We start from the raw sequence: 20,495 nt of genomic DNA, 5'->3' as shown, positions 1-20,495 counted from the left end.
GGCCTCTCGTTCTAGAGCCCCAGTTATGCTGTGGAATATGCCCTCTCTGCAGCATTGAGAACCTGAGGCGTGGTTGATTGCTGTTTTTGGTATGGCATTCCCTTGCTTTCATTCCAGGTTGAGAAATATACATTCCGTAAAGTGGCCTCGTATAGCTCAGCTTCTGCAATTTTGGCAGCCTCTTGGCATGTGGTTGTGAAGGAAATGGGGGAGGGCTCAGTTAGATTAGTCGGAGGAGATCGCAAGGCAAGTGAAAATCCTGAAGTGATGAGGGGAGCAGATAGGAGGTTCATGTATCCTTTGTGCCGGCAGACACTTAGGGCCCGATTCAGACCAAAGTCAGCGCATAGCAATTTTTGCAGTTCAAAATGACTTTGCCCGGACTAAGCACAGCAAAAATACACTTTGCACGGTACCATGAATCACGGTTTGTGTCGGCAGTGCAGTCACTTTTCAGCAGTGCAAATTCACTTGGAACCGAGCAAATATTCCATGAATCGGGCCCATAATGTATCTGTATATGCAGAGGGGGAAACCAAAGCACTGTGTATACCTGCTCAATTTGCTACTGGAGCAGGTCTAGAGATAATGAGGGGATCTGGAAGGTGTGGGGTGTATGTGTGGTCAGTGGTAGGAGTGTTGCAGAAGTATGCAGGGTGTGCATTGGACGCCTCTGCTGGAGTTAGTGAGGGGGTGAAGGGTGATATGGGCATTCGGCTGCAGTGTGTGCATGCAGTTCAATGTAGGAAGAGGAAAAGGTAAGCATGTTAGTGGGGACAGAGATCCTTGAATGTGGGTATTTATCAGGCATAGGAATCCTGCCTGCCCTCGGTTTTTTTCCTACAATGAATGATAAGAGGGACAATATTGCTGGCGTGTTTCAGCTTTTCTTTGACCGGCCTAGCTAAGTGTAAATAGGTTTTGATGTTCTGTGACTGTGGTGGAGGGCAACATTAACCTGATAGAGTCTGGAGACCATAGTAGGCATGACGGAGATGTTGCATGAAAAGTGAGGACTTCAAATCCTCTGTTGAAAGTCAATGGCACATTGGTTAGATTGAACCAACTGTGACCAGTCCTTGTGTGAAGCTGGGCTCAGTCTAGGCCAGTGCTTGAGAAGTGGGGTGAGACCGACCCATTGGGTCCAGCCTGAGGAGTGCTTTTGTTGACACGGTTGTGCACAAATGGACGTCTTGGCGTCCTGTGGCCGCTGGGCAGTGGGGTATGTCAATGAAACTGACCTGATTCGAACCAGACTTTGAAGCCCACATATCAGCGCCATAGGTGTTCTCTGATGACCAGCCAGGTTTTCGAGGGTCTACCTGGAGGTCATGTGGTCTTCTAGATATGGATTTCTAGGGGCTTTCATTTCACAGAACTCAAAATGACGTACAGTTGAAACCTGGTCTGTCATTAAAGCCACATTGCTGGATAAAAGAGTTCTGAAATGTGCATATGCGGTGAACCTCAATGCTGTGCTTTTGGGGACACCAGTGTGGGAGGTACCCAGGGCAATACACAGGGTTTTGAATTGGATTCTACATTTGACTCGAGCCAGTGCAATGTCTGAAGTATCAGGCTGTTGTTTTGCAATCTTACCATTCTCAGGAGTAGTCTTGCTGCTGAGTGTTATACTCTAAGTATCCCGGGAAGGCTGGGTAAAGACTGTTGATCTCATCAGGTCTTGAGAGTTGTAGTAATATTACTCCTATAGGTTCATGTGTGAACAACAGACATTGGCAGGATGCAATGAATGAGACTTAGTTGATAGTTGAAAGAAATACCAACAGCTTGAACTTATGTTTCAAGGATGAGAGATTATCTGTGAGAATTTCGAGGTATTGACTGTCTAGGTCAAATGGGGCGACTTCGCATTTCTTCTGGCCAAGGAATGTCCGTGGGTGGGCCGTTTTGAAGCTGCACAGCATGAGTTTGTCTTTAGTTGTGTTGACTTTCATTTGACTGGTCCCAATCCATGCATCTGTCCGTGAGATGTAATTACTGAGGTGCAGTTGATTTTGAGTTGAGGCTTGCATTAGTTTGTGGGCACTCTGAGTATCATCTGCAGACTTGTAGCAGGTGAAGCCACTGCCACTTATGATCTCCAAGAGAGGTTTCATTTAGATCTTGAAGAGTCGTGCTTTCTGGATAGATCTGTGAGGTACCCCAAAGGGGATATTTAGCAACTGTGAGGGTCATTATGAGGTTACCGCCCCATTACGAGTTTGCTCACGGGACCCGCTAGCAGACGAGGATGCTAACAACGGGCACGTTAATAACGGGCCCATTGTTAGCATCATCCCCATTCCCATTGAGCCCTATGGGGCCTCGAATGGGAATCGGGATGGGTTCCTTGAATGAGGAACTACCGGGCCATCCAAGGTCGGAATGGCCTGGTAATTCTTCATTCAAGGAACGCAGACCCAGTACCCGGTAAGGGGGTAGCCATGCTGCTAATAGCGCCATGGTTACCTCCTACCTCGTAATGACCCCCTATATCTTTCAAGAATGCTGTTATCTAGCGTAGAGTGGTTTCCTCAATTCCATTGTCACTAGCCTTTTTAAGCAGGATTCCGTGGCTGATTGTGTTAAAAACCAGAAGGATAAGTGTCTTGCTTTCTTAGCATTAGCACTGCTTTTCAATGTGTTCCCGATGGATCAGATAGTTGATTCTGTGCTTCTTATTGGTCTAAATCCAGTTTGTGATTCATGCATGATGACGTTGGTCTCTACATAATCCCAAGGTTGTTGGAAGATTAATGTTATTAGGATTTCTTCTTTGAAGGGAGTGTTGGAGATATGGTGGTATGTCACTGGGTCAACAGGGCTTACAGTGTATATTTTGTTGTATGCAGATGATTGCGCAATATTACCTTGTTCCAAGGAGCCATTGAAAAGTGATTGGTGAGGAAGATGAGTTCTGGTTGTTGCTATGCCATGGCTATGTAGTAGTTAGCAGGGCAAGAATCTTCAAGTGATTCTGTTGGGTTGCTAAAGGTCACTGTGGTCACGAATGCCTGCACAGAGAGGGTGAAAGACAGAGAACCCTGGGCTGCTTTAGTTGGTACTGGTTCAGTTTCGTAATTGGGTGTTGGTACATTGTGTCTTTTTGGCCAGATTGTCTTGAATAGAATTCACTCAGTGAAGTGGGCAATAAATGTGTCACAGATGTATTGCTATGGGGTCAGTGTAGTGTTGCAGGCAGAAGAGTCCCTACTCATCATTTTTAAATCTATCAATGATCTTGCCCCCTTTGTCTAGAGTCAGCAGCCACATTTTAGCTCACTGTACCTTTGTTTTAAGGACTGCAGGCCTCATGACGAGTTTGGAGGCAGCCATGCCCTTAGTAAGGGCATGGCTGCCTCCAAAGTTGGGTCCGGGTCCAAGTTCCCTGAATGGGGAAATACCGTGCCATTCCGACCTTGGAGGGCCCATTATTTCCCATTCAGGGAGCCCGGACCCAGACCATCCCCATTCGAGCTCCCATAAGGCTCGGGCTGCTCACGGGACCCGCTAAGGACGCCTGGTAAACCTTAGCGGGTCCTGCGAGCAGACCTTGTAATAGGGTGATAAGGGGTTAATGGCTCCGGCGCCTTTACCGGCACCATTAACCCCTTACCGCCCACCTCGTAATGAGGCCCTGCATCTCTTTCTACGCTCCCTCCTAAAGTCTGCAATCCTCATATCTCCTCAACCTATCCGTCCCTCCCCCCCGTTCCCCATGCCACCTCCTCCTTCACCCGCTTATTCTCCTTACTTTCCCCGCTTCTCTGGAATGCCTTTGGCCGGGACTTGAAAGCCATTCCATCACAGTTTGACAAGCAACTTAAGCTTCACTTGTTGAGCAGAGAAGGGGTACCCGTGACAATCCTGTCTCTGCCCAACAACTGACCCCCGATCACACCTCACACATTCGTCAAACATTTAAATATGAATGTCTTTCACATTTTCTGGCAGTAGACCCTTAATGTGCATCCTATTCATGTCTACTCCATAGTGACTGAGCCTCCTCTATATCTCATTATTCTACCCCAACATCCACAGTGTACGCTCATTCAAACATCCACCGTCTATTGTAAAGACATCCTGCCTAAGGACTGCCACTGACATCCGTAACGTTTTCTTTGTCATTTCCATTAAAAAAAGTATCTCTAATATTCAATGAATGCTCATTCAAAATACAAAAACAGGTCCTGAACTCTCTGATGATTTTGAACATTTCCACCTAAGCAACAGTGTGTGAATTCTGTGTGATGTGAGTATTTTTGTTCCTCCAGATTTGCTCCATCCTTCCGCTCTATTTCTTGAAAGTGTTGAGGGTGATGATGTACCATCAAGCAATGTTCTTATTGTCAGAGCTTTTGAAGGTCTTGTTGAGCCCAGGCACCTCCAGGATATGCATTCATAAAGCACGTGGAGTCCTTCCCCATGTCTTCCTGGGTACCATGGCGAGGTACAGGGACTTTGGGAGGTTGCAAGATGTTACTCAAGCTTGATGTCCTTCCGTGGCCTGAAAGCTGTAGGTGTAGCCTTGGCGTCTTTAAGTTGTGGAATTAGAGACATCAAGTGGGGCTTTTTCATTGTAAAACCTAATATAATGGGCTATACTTCCAGAAACAGCCTTCTCAAACAAAGGGCAACCGAACAAAGCACAATTATAAATCGTAAGGAACTAATACTCACCAAACAGTTGGAGAACCTAATAATTGCAACGTAATTCTATGGAGTGTATTGATCTGGGCAGCCCTAATTGCTACAGTCTGTACAGCTTAAGTGTTTAGGGTGCTTTCTGGCTTAAGAGCAATTTTGTACTAAAATATTGTATTTTGAAGTGCGTTTCTTCCAAGAATATGCTGGCATAGCAGCTAGAGACAGAAAGCCTTGACATGTTTTCCCCTGGAGCCAAAGATGCATGGTTTTCATAGGGTTTCATGTTTAACTGATGGGCACATTCCATCCTGCTCTCAGGAGTCTGTACACATGCGACATCGCTGTTGCTAAGAGCTGCAATTTAGCAAGGGGAATGACTGGGAGATGGGAGTCTCAATTCTAACTAGGAATGGCTTATAATCTCCTCCCACACAAGTGTTTCCACGACACTCCGAAACCCTTTACTTCAGAAAGAACCATACTCTAGGATAATCGTTCTATAACTGCACCCCAAGAATGTCAGAGTCCCTTCCTTGCCAAAGAGCTGTGATGTGCCCCAAGGCTCATCCACATCACAAAGTACCTTTAAAACGTTCTCTTTAAGAAATGGCCAGAGGGAAGGGCGAACCTCTCCGTACTTTGACTAGCACATCCCATTACTTACCACTTTAACCCCTCCCTGTCTTATACATTAGGTCAAATATGCAAGGATGGTTATGCTGCTTTGTGTAGAATGTCAAGCAAGACTTGCTTGGCTACACCCAGCCAACTTACCCTCTCCGCCTCGACAAATAATCGACTTGGCTGGTCGATCCTCACCACTCTCGTTTCCCAATCCCCACAAGTGAACTCTAAACTCTAGGGTTCTCACCCATAGCTAAGGTGTTCTGGGAGACTGGCCCACTGGTAACTTTAGAGAAGAGTTCCACCCCAATCACCTCCCACCTAAACCTAAGCCACACCCAGAGCCATGCTGAGACAAAAGCCCAATGATCACCTGCACCTATCCAGAATCCCTAGCTCTATTCTCCCGCATAGCCCTCCCCCACCAATATCCTTCATGCATCATGATGCCATCAAAGCACAAACCAATTTTGCCTGGCTTCCTATCCCTAAGACACCCTATTTGAACTGGTGTATGGACTGCACACAGCTTTCAAAGAGGAAAAATACATGGTGTACTTCGGTGCATACTGTGACAATCCTTTCCATGCATGTTTGAGTGGATTTTCCCAACCCTTTGTTTAGAGTGTGGGTGCACATTCCCACACCTAGCCAACATGATTCCCTAAATCTTCCTTGGCTCACATACATAAATGCATGCAAGATGTTCACAATGCAGCTAAGACTATTTGGATACTGATTGAGTCCTATTTCGAGGATTGGCATTGCATGATTCAATTGGGAGGAAGAACTAGAGAGAAGGAGGTGGCTCGAAAGAGGAAGTCAGAGGAGAACCAGGAGACTGCAGGAGTGGTGGAGAAGACTGGTGGAAGAGTGGTGGAAAAGATAACATCTAGAGGAGGATGAATTGATAGTTGGAGGAGGTTGGCAGATGAGAGGTGATTGAAAAAAAGATTATATATTTTGCGGAGAAAACCGAGGCCTGGAGAAGAAGGCCGCTGATGGCGGGGTTTGGACGTTTTAGAAGGAGGTTACACTCGGAGGAGGAGCAGAGGGATTGAAGGGAGTGGAGAGGAAGGCAGCAATGATCATAGAGAGTAGGGGGGAGGAATCAAAGACAGAAAAAGAGGGGAAAGCAAAGGTTACACCAGGAGGGAAGAGCAAGAAGGAGGCACCTCTAGAGTCATTGAGCAAGACAGTACCCATTGGGACATCAGGGAAGAATGAAAACAAAAAGATGGAAAGGTGAGTAAAAGGTGGTACTACCCGGAACTACCCAGAGGATTGTCATGGGCTATCCAGCCCGAGAAGAGAGGTTAAGGCAGGTCAGATTATGGTGGGCCCAGACAGTGGGCGGGGGAATGGGAGGGACTCTGGGAGAGTGGCATCCATTTGGAGAGGAGAAGGTGTATGGTCTCACCAGGTGTCCCAGGTGATAAAGTGGCCTTTCTCACCAGTTTCCCCTGCCAATAGCAACATCTCCAGCTCTTGTTTGGACTTGAAATATCCCAGGGAACAGGACCCCAGAAAAAATAGAGGGAGGTGGTACAAATTCCCTGATACGGTGAGGAGTAGGACTTTAAATGCCATTGCTGAAAGGAAGGCGGGGGTGGGGGGTGGCTTGAACCCGCAATCAGTCGGACAGTAGACTCAGGAAAAAGGGATTGAGAACCTCGGCTGGCCTCAGCAGTAGAGCAGTGGAAAATAACTCATTTGCACCTGGGGAAGGGCAATTTTTTATAGCATAGACATTCTCCACCCGCTGTCCCAGACACCCAAGGCCTTTACCCCGGTAGCACCATTTGCTTTTGTGTTAATGTTGGGATGCAACAGGGAGCCTCTCCCTTTTGCCTCCCCACCTCACTCTCCCTCAAAATTCCCTGATCCCACGATCCCCTTTCCCACCTCCTCTTGCATGTGGGACCAGATCTCTGTGCTCCAGACCCGATGCTCCTCCAGTCTCCCGGGCCACCACCAGAGAGATGGAAAAGGGAAATAATCCCTTTTCCATATGGCAGCGCCCAGCTTTTATTTTCAAAATAGTTTTTTTCTTTGCTCGGGCCTGCCTTAGCTCGGGCAGAGCGGGCGTGAAAGCCACAACCTCACTGCTTCTCTGCAGACTGGAAATATGAATCTACAGCTGGGTGCCCTGGATATTGCAGTTGACAGCAAAGAGACTCACAAGTGGAGGACAATGTAATCATTTTGCTAGTCCAGCTATGTTTTATTTTGTTGACGCAGCTTCACATTTCCCCTTGAGTCAGCTAGTGTACATAATCCCGAATACAGTTCTGAACTAAATAAATGGGCTTAGCATTATTCTTGGGCACTACTGTCTGTTACTTGCCAGCGCTCACATCCTCAGAGACATATGGACAATTGCATCCTGACGCTGACATTACAATGAATTGGAAGGTTATACATGTGCAAGAGTGTATCCAGTTGGAGAGAGAAGGTTGCAGCCAGGAAAGGCATCAAGCGGTATAAAAGTGCTTAAGGCCCATTGCTGACCCATTATTTACGACTGACCAACATTCCAGTGTTATAATTAATCTTTATAGAACCGGTACAAGGGCTGTACCGAGCATTGTGTGCCCTGAAGACCAAGTTAAAAAACCAAGCACAATGAGGGAATTGAATGCGATGTATGTGCCCATGACAACTGTCCAGGCTAATGATGGGTCTATCACATATCTCTTGATAGTGTAACATATTACATGGCCTGCGGTAGGAAGAGCACTTTTTGGGCGGCTTATAACTTCGCTCCACCTGGACGAATCCACACCAAAATTTGCAGAAAAAATATAAGGCCCACTCAAACTGAAGTTTGGTGAGGTTTGGTCCGGGGGGGCAAAGTTATAGGGGGGTTCCACATTTTTTTTTCCCATAGACTGAATGGGGAAAAAACTTTGCGCACGCCTGCAGCCCAAATCGCTGGACGGATTTTCACCAAATTTGCGGCAGGAGCAGCGGCTTGGTCCCGAAAGCGTGCTTTTTTGTGAAAATCCGTCCAGTAGTTTTTTTTAAAACGACCAAACAGTAGGTCACACAAAATTAGTGATATCTATGCCCGCTCCGCTGACACACTTCCCTGTTCGCTCCTCTAATCGGGTTGCCTCATGTCCGCGGACATGCAACGTGTTCGCTGATTGGATGGTGAAGAGCGTGAAGTGCGTCAGATTTTTGGAAACGCCCACCATCTTGGATTCGCGGTCAGCGGCCTGTGTCCACAGACATCGCAGTAAAAACATATTAAAAAACACAACATTGCACTTGTCAAACTTATCAAATAATCTCTGGGGAGGTGAGGAGTGATGAGGATGGGATGGGATATGGCTGCAAAAAACAAAAAAAGGGTGCTTTTGCTGCAAAAGTCCACGAACAGTTCGGATGTTTGCAAACAGTCCTGTAAAGTTCGCAAGCACCTCTGCATTACAGGGTTGGTGAAATGCAGTTCTTGTATGGCTTATAACTTTGGCGCCACATATTGGAATTGCATGTATATTGCTAAGCTGATTCTGAGTGAGTTTGCAAAGTCTGGAGGGGCAAAATTAGAGGGGGGTCCCAAAATAATGTAATGGCTTTTAAATGAGGTGCCATTTGACGAATCTACACTTAATTTGGGAAACTGATAATACATTTAGATATAAACATTTTTGCGTAGTTTGGTGGGATTGTCGGGGGGAAATTCTGCCGGGGTCGGCCGGGCCGTCCGCAGACCTCCGGGCAGGGAAGCCCCAACACCTCCCGTATATCCCAAAAGAGATATAGTATGAGACACACACAAGAAGCAAGGTGACTCTGCTGTTTATTAAACACAAACGGCAGGGATGGGTCAAGGATCATACGCGTCTGACCTGACACACACACAATCGCGGGGCTCGCAGGCCCTTTTTACTGTAATATGACGCGCTACTTGCGTCACTTTAGAAAGTTAACAAAAAACCTATCGCCACTCTTAATTGGTTGCTCGAGTGGTAGGGTTAGTATAGCATACGTATAGATAATAATATGAGTGGACGAGGGTTAGTCAGGTGATATATCTGGGTTGTCCCTACAATTAGATACATGAGAATTGTTACATGAAGACTCCTAATGATTGGTTAATGTTACTGGCGTCAGTGATAAGAGCCCCATGTTCTGATTGGTGCGCCCGTGAGCTTCCCAGCCTGGGACCATCGCTGTTCCCAGCTCTCGGTGTACCTGCAATTTGCAACAATGTTTCACTATGGGTACATGCAGACAATGTGAAGACTTATTCATGAGCTGGATGGCTGACTACTCCTACTGTCGCAGATGTCCATTGATCCTTTCAAGTGTATCTGCCTGTGTCTCGTAACAAGGGATCCAGACGCCTCTTTCCTCCTGGGCTTGGCATCTCGTCAGGTTCGGCTTGGTCACTTGAGGTGGGACCGTGTTTGAGGCAGAATTATGCACAATTAATATTGTTTTTCCACTGTGGGCCTGATTTAATTGCAGGTGCGACTTTGATGTTGGTGCACGGCGTGCGAGGTTGCAACATCGTGTCCTTGATGGTCTGCTTTTGGAATGTGGGTTTGCAACATTACGACCTTGGCTGTCTGCTTTCGCCAGGCTCATTCTGCAGGATCAGCAACCTGACTCTTGTTCTGTTAACGTCCACGGGAGCTCTTGCTTGCGGCCTACTTAGGCCTGGTGTATAGGTGGAACCGTTTGGTGCACAGGCGCTTTAGGTTATAGTCTCATACTGTCTTATGACCAGTATCGTGTCTTCGTTATAATTCTCATTATGGCACCTAGGTTTAGAGGAAGCGTAAGCAAGCTCTTTAGATGAGTTCATGGTGCGTCTTGCGTTTCTGCATTTTGAGAGCCTATGTGGAAAATAATAAAGATGCACGTCCGTGAGTATGTCTGTCGCCTACGTCATAGCACTGAGTATATTCTTCGTGTAGATTGGTGCGGGAGTGACCAGTGTGTATGTTGGCACAGGTGTGCTATCCGTTGGCTAGGTCGTCATGGCATCTCTAACGACGTATAGTTTTAGTCCAGTTGACCCATGCCGCAGGCATCGGCATGGGCAGGGCGGGCTGCTGGGCAGGCAGATGGACACATCCTTATGTTCCTGTACCAGGGTATCTGGTCGTCTGGTAGATGGGCAAACTCTTCTCGTGGTGGGTGCTTGGGCCGTGTACCTTTAGGCCAGGCGCGAGAGGGGGAAGATGGGAGCCTGTTTTTCCATTTTCCCACTTCAGTCCCCCCTCTGGTCGACTTGTCGACCACAAACATATCCTTTTCGTTATCTCCTCTTACTCTCCACACTTTAGTTATTCCTCCTAAATGTCCATAATGGTTAACATGATCTTCAAATGACCAATAGATATATTCACAGGTTCCTCCAGGAGTACAGTATACCCATTTCCCTATGTAACTCCTGGGGTTTCTTGGGTTCTCGACCTTCACCGATGGTGGGTCCAGGTGGTTGGTGATGATCTGGTTGCGCAATTTCTCTCTCTCTTGTATTATTATGCCTGTGTGTTGGCCGTCATCTGCTGGCATCAGTGGGTGCATACCGACCATTTCAAGCAACTCGTCAGTGGTGCGTGCCTTCCAGGCTTTCCAAAATCTTATTATGATCAGTGTAGCTCCAGCCAAAATAATACAACCAACTATAATTTTCAGTCCATCTGACAGCCAAGATGGCATCCATGACCATAATAGCGAAAACCAGCTCTCATCCTTTTTCACACCATTACTTTCATCCACCATTTTGGAGTGCAGCTGGGCCAACTGTGAAACTGCTTCTGTCAGTGTACCGTTGTCAGCATCGTTGGCAGGAATGAATGTGCAGCATGATTGTCCTATCTTTGCGCAAACTCCTCCTTCCATGGCAGTGAGGAGGTCCAATACATATCTGTTCTGCAGTGCTACCATCCTTATTGCTCGCAGCTCCTCTTTTATCGCGTTGAATCCGTTTACTGTAGAATTGATGGTCATCATAAGTTCCCATCTAGTTATCTGGAGCCATTTTGCGTTTGCGTAAGCCTGTAGTCCCGGATGGATTATTGAGGAGAAGAACATTGCTGCTCTGCTGAATAGTCTGTGTTCTGGCGGGATTGAAGTCAGTGCCGTTTCCGACCTTCCCCATAGGTAATTTCCTGTCAGAGGTTCTCCTTGTCTTTTTCGTCTATTTAGGACAGTATCATTGCCACTGGTCCTGTTCCCTGGCTCCTCCTGAGGTGGTGCAGATCTCTTATTTCTCTTGTCCCCTTCATCCATTTATGGGAAAGTTCGCCTTACTCACATGCTTCTGGGGTACCACTAGTGATGGTACATTGACATGCACCATCCCACAGAGGGGGCAGTGTGTGATATGCCTTTTCTCCACAAGCCCAGTAATGGTCCATTATCACTGCTGTTCCTGCTCCCCCCTCAGGTAACTCCATCACGCTTCCACAATTGGTGTTGTATCCTACGTCCACCTCTCCTTTATGTTGGTAGCATACTTTAGGCGCAGTCAGCGCCAGTATTGTTATCGGGTCTTCGTCCGTTTCTATCCATGTGAGCATAGGCACGTATTTGATCCAAGTCGTACAACATCTGTGGTTGTGTGCATCGATAGTTGAAATAGTTTCTTTTGTTACCATGTTGCTGCCAACCACTCCTATCTCCCATTTGTTGTCTAAGTATACTTTCCCCGTTATCGTCACCAGTGGCCTCTCCCAGCATCCTAGTTTACCAGGAACTTCAGTGGCATACCAATCACATGATAAATACTGCAGTGTTACTTTCTTTGTTTCTCCTTTTGCAGGACCACTTGTTATGTATCTGAATGCTTCAGCATGTAAACTGCTCTTGTGGTAACTCAAATAAGTCTTGAGGAAGTTGTTTTCTTATGGGTATGAGTCTCGTGTTTTCCACGTCATATGCACCACTGTCCCTTGAAATCTTCCTTTCGTTTGGAACAGTGCCAAGTATATTATGCATCGTGCTATTTTTTCGTCTATTTCTGTGGCAACAAATGTTCGAGAAGCGCTCCTGGCGTATGGTATTAATGAGCAAACGTAGCAGCTGTCTTCTGTTGTCTGCTTACCAATGCGGGTCATGTGTTGATACCATATGTTGTTTGAGACGTGTGCTGAATCTTGTATATAATTGTCAATACCTTTATTATCTGAGTATGTGCTGCGTTGGACTCTATTTTGCTTGTGCGCAATTTTACTAATATCACCTGACGTAACACCTGTTGCAGCTGGGGATGGGGGTGTGTTAGGTTTGGGTACAGCAACAATATTGATAGCACAGCTGTACTGCCATACAGAGGCAGCTACGAACCCGGTGATTACCAAAATCCCTATTACTTTTATTACATATGCTAATTTCACCGGCATTTTGCTCTTACCTTGCTGCAGTCCGGCAGCGTATTCTTGCGACGTTACAGTTGCCCGCCTGAAAATCCTCAATATGCTGGTTATTAAATGTTAGTTGTTGTTTTCTAAGCTCTCCCTATCAAATAATCATTCAGTGCCCAGGCGAAGAGCTGTTCCCACGCTACTCTAAGCGATCTATCTCTTAGGGCAGGCAAGTATGGGTGGAGGTGGGGCATTGAATATTCTATGGCCAAAAGGAACGCTGTGTATTAGACACGTACCCTTTTCCTTTTCAGGTACGTTGGCCTTTTTATTTCATATACAAATTGGTGTGACAATTCTTCTGGGTAATTATCGTCTGAGGGTACCATCTACTCCTGGGCAGTGAATTTGTTAGTTATCTACTTTCTTAGCAATACAATAATACGCGGTTCCTGCATGTGCGAGAGAAAAGAAGAGAGCATTCACGTGTTTACATGTGTATTTGTGCAAGACAATGTCCTTCAGTTCAGTTATTACTGTAATGGGGACAGGGGTCAGTGGATGGTGGACAGGGGGTTTTTGGGTTCAACTGGTGGGCGTGGCTTTTACTCTTGAGCGTGTGATCATGGGGTGGGCTGTATGGGGATCACCCCTTTCTTCTTCAGTTATTGTCTCTGGGGAGTCTGGGGAGTGACAAGGTATGGGAATACTTGGGCCGCTGGCTGTGGTAGAACTTTCTTCTTCCGTTGTCGATGTTGTTGCTGTTCTCTCAATGGACCTGTCGATGGCGCTGGGGCGGGTCTGTTGTCTGTAGATCTTTACGTCGTGTAGGTGGTTCCAGGCATGCTTGTCCTGTAGTTTTAATGCTCTTGTTGATACCTCCTCTACCAGATGGGGACCAGTAAAGCGTGGGCTATTTCATTTCCTATTGAAGTTGCGAAGTAGTACGTGGTCACCTTTAGCAATCTTACACAGTCCTTCCTTTTCCAGTTCTTTATCCGCGTCTTCTTGTTGGCTTCTATTAGACCCGCCCCGTGTGTGCTCGAGCTGTTGAGACACAAACACTACACTAGTAATCAAAGAAGACACATATTGGTACATTTCATCACCCAGAACACTTGCAGTGCTTTCGTGGTCGGTAAATGCTCTTGACGTTGGCGTTAGGGGAAGGCGCATTTGACGTCCGGTAACCACCTCATGGGGAGTGAGGTGGTGGTCGGACCCTGGCCTATTCCTTAGCTCAAATAAGGCTAATGGAAGACAATATAACCAACTTCTCTTTGTTGTTTGCTGTATCTTTGCAATTGCCTCCTTTAATAGGCCATTCAGGCGTTCACATACACCGTTGGCCTGTGGGTGGTATGCACATGCAAATTTATGTTGAATGTTCAGCAGTGATGTAATGTGCTGAAACATTTCGTTTGCGAAATGTGGGCCATTGTCTGACCTTAACACCTCGCACACTCCCCACCTGGGGAAGACCTCCCTCACTAGGAACTTGGCTGCTCTAAATGCATCTGGGTGTGAACAGAGCCCTGCCTCAATCCACCTAGAGAATGGGCATACTACTACAATCATATACCTATTTCCTTGACATATATTGATCATATCAACATAGTCAATATGGAGATGCCGGAATGGTCCCTCTGGCCGGGGTATAGTACCTCTTATCACCTTTAGAGTGTGGTCGGCCGTAAACTGTTGACATGTGAGACAATTACTGATAAAATTCGACACATGCGAATTTAACTCGGGGCAGAACCAGTCTTCCCTAATTCATGCTGCAATTACTTCCTTGCCTGTGTGGGCTGGATAATGTAGTTGGCTCAGGGCGGTGTTCAAAAGTGCCAATGGTATTACAACCTTTCCAGTGCCACCCTGGCGCCATAGTGCGTCGGTTGGTGACATTGTACACCCTCTTTTTACCCATATTTCTTTTTCGGCCATTGGTGCAGCCGCTTGTAATTCCATAATCTGTGTGGCTGGGAGATGGGTGTACCCTTCTCTTATCAACATCTCCTTAGCCATTCCCCTCCCTCTCCCTCTCTGTGACTCTGGGGGGTTCCATATCTCACCAAAGTATGCAGCATACTTCACATGTGCGTCCGCTGCTGCGTTTCCCTTCGAGACGTGGTCCTCACCATTGGTGTGTGCGGTGCATTTCACTAAAGCTAATTCTTGGGGGTCATTAATTACTTCAATTAGTTCAGCCAATAAGAGGGCATGTTGCACTGGAGTGCCATCAGCTCTCCTAAACCCTCTTCTTCTCCATTTCGACAACCCTGAGTGGACAGTGGATGTAACATATGCGCTGTCGGAATATATGGTCACCCGTTTGTCAAAGCTTTCCTTCAACGCCAAGATCAGTGCGACCAGTTCAGCTGCTTGAGCGGAGTAATGCTGTGGTAATTGTACACATTTCACTGCCACACACACCGGTACCTCCATCATTTTCACCACTGCAGCCCCAGTTCTCCTCACACCATCCCTCTGATCGATAGTTGATGACCCATCAATAAATAAGAGCTCACCCCCCTCTAGTGCGTTTTCCTCAACTTTTCTAGTACATGAGTACATTTCAGTTATTTGTGTACAGTCATGGGCATAATCTCCCTCCTCAATTACTTCTGCTAGGAACCTTGCAGGGTTGACCGTGCTACATCTAACAATTGTTAGTTCGGCTCTGGATAGAATGATCTCATAACCTGATGCTCTTTGCGTGGTTAGGGTGGATTTAGGTTTATTTAATATCGCAAAAAGTGCATGTTCCACAAATAGTGTAGTCGGGCACCCCATGGTGATTGCTGATGCTTTTTCCACCGCAAAAGCAGCTGCGGCGAGACCTTGTTCACAGGGGAAGTGGCCTAACATTACAGGATCTAAGTGGCCACTGTAAAATGCTACGGGTTTGTAGCCCATGCTTGTTTTTTGAGCCAACACTGCTTTCATTACTGCTGAGTCGCAATGTGAAAATATAAAAAATTGCCGCTCATAGCCTGGGGATGCCAGTACCGGAGCAGTTGATATCGCATATTTTAATTCATCAAAAGCTTCCTTCATTTCCATCGTCCACCCCAGTTTTTTCTCCCCTTTATTAGCTTCCCGTAACGCCTCAAGCAGGGGTCCTATGTATGAACTGTAATCAAATACCCAAGCTCTACAGTAGTTGCAGAGCCCCAGGAACTGCTGCAGTTCCCTTACAGTTTGTGGCATTGGAGTGATCGAAATAGCTTGTGCTCTTTGTGGTGCGATCTTTCTTCCATGTTGGGATATAAGCTGACCAATGTAAAGTACCTGTTCTTGACAGTACTGTATCTTTTCCATGTCTACCTTGTAACCTTTGTCAGCCAATATTGTCAACATTTTTAAGGAGTCCTCTCTGCATGTTTTTTCGTTTTTACTGCAAATTATTATGTCATCCACATAATGCAACACCGTGCTTTCTACTTCAATGTTACCCAAATCCATCTGTATCACTCTGTTGAAAATTGAAGGTGATTCACAATACCCTTGTGGTAATCTGGTGTGCTTCCACTTAGCGTTTCTGTAAGTGAAGCTCGTCAGATCTTGTGAGTCTGGGTGTAATGGTATTGAGAAAAAAGCATTTTTAAGGTCGATCACTGTAAATCATGATGCTTCTGCTGGAATGCCACACAATATTGTGGCCGGGTTTGCAGCTACGGGATATTCCGCTTCTACTATGTTGTTCAAGGGCCTGAGATCCTGTATAAAGCGCCAAGACCCCCCTTTAGCCTTGCGCACTGGGTACACAGCCGTATTACATGGTGATTCTGAGGGGACCAATATACCATTATTTATAAGGGCCGTTATGGTTTCATATGTGCCCTCATCTGCCTCTTTTGATAGTGGGTACTGTTTTACTCTGGGGAGTATTGCACCTTTTTTCAATTTTATTTTTACTCCCCCTATACGTTTTATGCAGCCCACGTCATAGGGGCCAGTAGTCCACAATGATTTGGGTACCTTTGACATATCGTCCTTAAAGAAAGGGACCGGGGTGCATGCGGGTGCCTCAAGTGCCATTGCAATTTTCTGTGCTACTTGTTTGTAGGCCACTCTTAGCCATATTTCCACACTCATCATAAACACCATTTCACCTTCCTCCTTTTCATCTGAAAACAGCTCCTCATCTGACACCTGGGTGAGCCTACATCCCTCTGCTAATGCTATCACTGCCCTCCATGCTCTTCCTTCTCTGTCTTGGGCATGTACAGCAATATAATCAGCTGTTGCAATAATGCTCTCAATATCCATTGAAACCACCTTCCCTTCTGGTTCATTAATAGGTGTTTCTGGTCTGAACAGATAGGCTGCTGGCCTTCTCCATATTTTCCCTTCTATCCCTGGCATCCATGCAATTGCCATGTCCGTTCCATACTGGAAGAGTTCACCATCTACTGGCTCCGCCCTAATCGCTGTCTGTCCACAGTATGCCTGCATAATTTGTCGTGCTGTGAGCATGTTAATCCCCGGAGTAGAGCAAATTATGCCGTCCTCAGTAAAGGAGATCGTCATATTCAACCTGTTCATTATATCTCTCCCCAGTATATTTACTGGTGAGGCACTATAATATAAAAGTGGAACTGACAGATCGTAATCTCCAATAGATAAGGGAATGTTATCAGTAAAGGGAACCAACCCTCTAGCCCCAGAGAATCCTTGGGTGTTCATGGTCTCGCCTGACATCTTAAATTTACGTTCCCTTATGCAAGACCGGGTCGCCCCGGTGTCAACAAGGAATGATAATTTTTTGTCACCTATCGTTACCTCTATGCGTGGTTCCTCCGCACTATTAGGTGTTACTGACAGGATGGGACACACCAAGGCCGTCTGTGGGCTGTCCTATTGGGGGTACAACGACTGGCCATTTCCGGTATAAGGGTTGTGTCCCAAAACCGTCACCCTACCCAGTTGTGTTTGTGGTATTTGTGGTTGTTGTGTCATCGCTACCTGTTGTTGTGGCAGTGTTTGGGGCTGTTGTTGTGTTAATTGTTGTTGTTGTTCATTTCCTTGTGGCAACATTTGCTGTTGTGGTGTGCCCTGCTGTACCTGTGCGGGCCGTGGTTGTCCCTGATCACTCCATGATGGTGTTCCTGGTCTAACTCTACACGTGCGTGACATGTGCCCCAATAGTCCACAGCTCCAACACACCGGTGGTTCCCTATTCTGCCATGGAAAGCTCCCTGTGTTGTCCTGGTATACTGGTTGCCCTGTGGGGTAGGAATTTCTAAATCCTCCCACCTGCGGTTGGGTACCATACCCGTACCCTCTCCCTCTCATATTTCCTCCTCTCCCCCTGTTATAATTGTAATATCCAGCTCCTTGCATTGGGTATCCTCCTCCCATGTTGGGCGTGTATGGTTGGAGTGGCGGCACCTGTTGTGTTGTAGTCTGTGAAGGTGGTATTTGGGAGAAATCTTGTGCAGCCACTACTTGTGTGGGGCTTTGGGTCATTGTTGTAGGTGTAGTTATTAGTGCCCCTTCCATTGTGTATTTAGTAAGCTTTTTCTGTACTAATTTAGCCTCTTCCGTTTTCCTGTCCTCTTCCTTTTTTCATTTTTCCTTGCCATGTCCTACAATGATGCACTATAGTCAGTTGTATTTCGGGCCATGGTTTTGCTTCCATTCCCACTACTTTCTTTAGTTGTTTCTGAACTCCTTCTGGGAGCCCTTGTACCAGTATATGGTAAAATATTGCTGGTGTTTTATCCCATTGTTCTCTAGTTTCCATGCGCCACTTCTCTTGGATTTCCTGGATATAATCAACAGGATCTTCGTTCTCATGCATCTTGCGGGATGTAATTGCTCCTATATCTGATGTGTCTGGGTACTGTACCCTCAATGCCTGCCATAGTGCATGTCTGCAGTTTGCGAACGGTGCCCCATCGTGCGATGTATTTGTTATTGTTACCCCATGAAATCCCGCTCTCTTCCATATGTCATCCGCTCTATCCCCTAATATTGATATTAAAAGGCCCTTTACATCTCCTACTGCCAGCTTCTGTCCTGCGGTGTGTTTTTCCATTTCATATATCCATTTACCCGCACCTCCACTTAATGATGGGAGCCTACATTTTATATTTTCTTTATCGGTATGCTTCCAAGGAACATACTGTGGTCTAACCCCACCTCTCTCCAAAAGTGGCATTAAATTATGTCTTGTTTCACCCTTTGTGTTCCATAATATTGAGTCCTCACACCCTTCCTCCTCTTCCCTTTCTTCCACATTTTCACTTTCGTTTGTATTTCCCCTGCTCATACCTCTTTCTTCTCCATCTTTTCCCCTTCTTCCATCTTTCTCTGTATTTAATGTGGGCATGTGTATACCTCTTTCCTGCCTGCGACTAGGGAGGTCTCTAAGCCGCCATGTATAGGGTGACCGTTCGTCGGTGAAGGGCGCTAGTTTTATTTTGCGTAACGAACGTGAGGTGGTTGAGCATGTAGGGTGCGATAGGGGAGGGCGTGATGGGGATGATGGGGATGGGAATGTTGCGTCCTCATATGCCTGTCTTTTCTCTATTCCTTTCTTTCCCTCCTCACTTCTCTCCATCTCATCCTTTCTCCTACTGATCCATGGTGAGTCTATGTTGGTCCGGGTGATGTACAGTTTATCTAAGCTTTCCCTTTCACTGTTTCTCCCTTCATTTTCCACTCCCTCTTCCTCACTACAAAAGCTATTCATAAACAGCACCCCCCACTCGGTCTTTTTCCCCTTGATCGTTACTGTTTGTAAATCTATTAGGTCCAGTTCTCCTCTTTCTCCTTTATCAACCGCTCCCCTTTGTGCTGATGTTGTTGCTACTTCTGTGTCATCATATACATCCCCCCATATTCCACTCTCCCTTCCCCTATCTCCTCTTTCTCCTTCATACCTTTCCTCCATCTCCTTACTATTTTCCTCCCTTTTCCTTTTCAATTCCTCCATCACTTCACTTCTCATCTGTACTAATATTCTTTCATCCTCTTTCTTCCTTTCCCATTTCGCCCTTTCTTTTTCTACTATACTCTCCATCACCCTCCCTTCTTCGTATTTCTTAGTTGATTCTGATAGTAACCTCCTCCTCCATATTGCCATTTCTTTTTCTTTTTCTTCTTCTTCCCTTTTCTTTTCCCGCAGTATTACTCTTGATACCCTTTCTGCTGCTGCTTTTACCCTGTCAGATTCTCTCCTTTGCTCCTCAGTTCGTTCCCTTATTTTTTCCAATTCGTTCTTACCTTCTTTCCTTTTCCTCGCTCTCTCTCTCTCCTCCCTCTCAAGCTGCTTGATCAATTCATTCTGTTCATCCCTTAATTTTGCTAATCGTTCCTCCAAAATCTCTTCTTTTTGTCTTAACAGCTCTTCCCCCCTCAATTCACTCTCCCTGGCATTATCCTCATCTGTTTTCTTTACTACCTCCTTCTCTTCTCCTGTTAATGAACCTCATACTTTCAATAATATCCGTGCAGCTACCCATTCATCATTTCCTATTTCCACAGTCTTGTCTTTTCCAGTCCTCCCCTCCCCTGCTGGCATTTTCCTATGAGCCACATATGGTGGAGGGCTGTATGCCGGGTTCGAGTATCCCTCAGCCACCCTTAACTGTCCTCTTTCTATTTCTCCCAATTCTCTTAAAGGGTACAACCCCCCTCCCTCTGTTTTTACTCCCGTGACTAGGGGTATATCATTGCTCGGTTCCTTTTTTATTTCATCTGCTTTATTATTCTTTTCTCCTCCCTCACCTCTGTTTCCCGTGGTCTTTGGGTCCTCATACCCCTGTTTCCCATCCTCTCCTTCCTCCTTAATCTCTGTTTCTTCTGGTATTTCCCCCATAGTGAATATTCCATTTGGTCCTGGTCGGGACCCCTGGAACATCCTCCATAAGTTAAACACCT

Source organism: Ambystoma mexicanum, chromosome 4q (genome assembly GCF_040938575.1).
Source record: "Ambystoma mexicanum isolate Mex_15411 chromosome 4q, UKY_AmexF1_1, whole genome shotgun sequence".
Classification (NCBI taxonomy): domain Eukaryota; kingdom Metazoa; phylum Chordata; class Amphibia; order Caudata; family Ambystomatidae; genus Ambystoma; species Ambystoma mexicanum.
The sequence above is the reverse complement of the archived record's forward strand: the minus strand, read 5'-3'. Positions refer to the sequence as shown.